General features: G+C 46.7%; 1 protein-coding gene and 1 long non-coding RNA gene across 2 annotated transcripts in view; one reads left to right on the forward strand and one right to left on the reverse strand.

Annotated features, from left to right (window-relative positions):
* Positions 1–2,739, forward strand: part of LOC107199716 — an 18,436-nt gene that overhangs the window by 12,259 nt on the left and 3,438 nt on the right. The window lies entirely within an intron of this gene.
* LOC107199778 lies at positions 2,189–2,739 on the reverse strand. The gene is made up of 2 exons (XR_001519299.1): positions 2,686–2,739; positions 2,189–2,596 (listed from the first exon to the last, which is right to left on the reverse strand). It is a non-coding gene; the product is annotated as an uncharacterized LOC107199778 (long non-coding RNA).

Genomic DNA, 2,739 nt, shown 5'->3' on the forward strand with positions numbered 1-2,739 from the left:
CTCTGAACACAGATCCTGGGATCACAGGATAATCCTGAACTCAGATCCTGGGATCACAGGACAGCTCTGAACAGAGATCCTGGGATCACAGGATAATCCTGAACTCAGATCCTGGGATCACAGGATAATCCTGAACTCAGATCCTGATGCTCCAGGGGCCTCTGCCCAGCTCCCCCCACTCCTTGCTCTGCCAAAGGCACTGGGAAGAGGGAGTGTGGAAGGGAAAGGAAAGGAACACTAAACTGCCTGAAGACAGGTGGATAAAAGGGGTAAATTCCCACTCCACCTTGGAGGAATAAAAGCACTTTATTGATGTGGGATAACCTGGGACTTTTCAGGGAGCGAAGAGTTGCAGTGTAAATTCCATTTCTGCTGGTTTTGCAATAATACTCCCAGTCTGCTTTCCTGAATCATTTCAAGTGCAGCACAAACTAAAAAGAAATTTGTAGGTACTTTCCTTGGGATGAGGCTGTGCCAAGAACCCCTCCCAGAGAGGTCTGCTCATATCTGCCTCCTGCCAGCCTCCTGGAAGCATTAATCTGCTGCTGCAGCCAGCCCAGGGCCCTGCACACCACAAAGGACCTGAGAAGAATTTTACTCCGAGTTTTTTACAGCCTGTATCAGTCACTGTCACACACTAACAGCTCCTGTTTACACCAGCAGGAGTTGACTCAGAGTTTTCTGGTTTTAGTGCCTTAAAGGAGAAGAGCCCAAGTTAAACCCCACATCACCCCCAGTGGGGTCTGGAGTGTCCAATAAAGCACAAAGAACAAATGAACCTCTTCTGTAGTAAAAAGATGGAGTTGTTTGGTTTGTTTTTGGGTTTTTTTTTCTGGGTTTGATACCAGAAAATTGATATGAATTGTTTAAAAAAAACAACAGTAAGAAATGTGGGGTTTTTTTGTTTGGAAGTGGCTGGTTTGGAAGTGGCCCTGGTAAAGATGGTGCCACTGTCTCAGCCTTTCCAGCAGCTGCCAAAAGCTTCATCAGGTTCCTTAAAACAGATCTCATCCCTTGGGATCAGCCAGGCTGCTGACAGGGGAGTTTCAGGGAAGGCTGACTCATGTGGGAATGGTCACATCAGCACCAGGCCTGCTTTAATCACCCACACTCCGAGGCTGGGCTGGGAACAAAGGGCACAGCTCACAAAAAGGAACAACCAAACTCACCCAGAAATAAGGTTAAAAGCTCCTGGGAGTATCTGTGTGTATTCCTGAATAAACCCTGGACTGCTGTCCTGTGTGCATTCCTGAATAAACACTGTCCTGGATTGGCTTGTTAAATATTTTTACACAAACAATTAAAAGGCGTTTTCTGGGAGTAACTCCAGGGTCGTTGTCACTGAGCTCTCCCTGTCCCCTGCCCCTGGCAGCCATTCCCTGGCTCCTGGCCCTGCAGCCCTTGGCCCCAGTCCCTCTCCAGCTCTCCTGGAGCCCCTTCAGGCCCTGCAAGGGGCTCTGAGCTCTCCCTGCAGCTTCTCCTGTCCAGGAAGGACACTCCCAGCTCTCCCAGCCTGGCTTGCATGTTCAAGTTCCAAGTCCAGGCACAAGATCCTGACACTGGGAGTTGTTACAGGATTAGTTCCAGGCCACACTCCTTCCTGACTTCCTAAAGAATCCAACAAACATTCCCAAGCTCCTGGGCAGGAAAAGCTGCCAGGCCTGAAGACAAAGCCTGGTTTTACTGGGTGGTGCAAGCCTTGTGCCAAGGTGAGTTCCTGTACAATTTCCCTGGGAATTCACTGTTTTGGGCACTGAGTTCACTTTCATTGCAGCTTTCTGGAATTGCAGCCAGGGGAATGGGGTTACTGCAGCCAGGACAGCTCCACAGCTCCTGCCCCTGCAGCAATTCCCACCTGGAGAAGGTGACAAAGAGTTTCCAGTCACCAGCACTGCATTTCCACTCAGCTCTGACACCTCTGAGGCAGCAGCCTTGATCTGGGGAGCTGTAAAAGCCTTGGGACCCAGGGGAGAGGCAAATGCTGTAAAAAGCACAGAGAACACGTGAGAAGGACTCACCCCCAGCAAATGGATCTACAGGAACACTCCAGGGATAAGAAACATCCTCAGCCTCACTTTCTGTTTCACTCCACTGAGATGAAACTGGATTTCAATAATTCATTAATGGAAACAGCCATAAAATGTAAGAGATAAATACATTTTAACTGAGGCAACAGCAGCCCTAAAACTGGGTGTGAGTCACTGCTAGAATTTATTGAAAATTGAAATTATTACAAGGTTGAGCAATAAATCCATCTATACCCCACTACCTTTTAAGCAGAGAGGGAAGAGGTCAGGAGAACTCAATTTATCAGCAAACAGCTTCCCCTGGAGACCCTGACACTTGCACCAGCAGCAAGACATTGCTCTGACTCATTTATTCTTTGTATCAAGTACAACTGGCAACAGTTTGTTGGAGGTTTTTGGGTTTTTTATTATTATTATTATTATTCTAATATCAGGAAATACATTAAATACCAACTGGTATCTCTTACACTGAGCAGCATGAAATTAATCCCAAGGACTGTGGTGCCAGCAAATGTCCTTTGTGCCAGAGCCATCACAAGTCAGGAATACTTTGCTTTGCCATGCACAACCTGCTGAGTGTAGGACTTGCTTAAAAACCCATAACCTTTTACCAAAAGAAGGAAAAAAAAAAAAAAAAAGGAGGCTACTTTATATTTACCTGAACAATAATATAAAATTCTTAAAATCAGCTTTTATCCCAGCCCCTGCTCCA

This window comes from Parus major, chromosome 1 (genome assembly GCF_001522545.3).
Source record: "Parus major isolate Abel chromosome 1, Parus_major1.1, whole genome shotgun sequence".
In the NCBI taxonomy this organism is placed as follows: Eukaryota; Metazoa; Chordata; class Aves; order Passeriformes; family Paridae; genus Parus; species Parus major.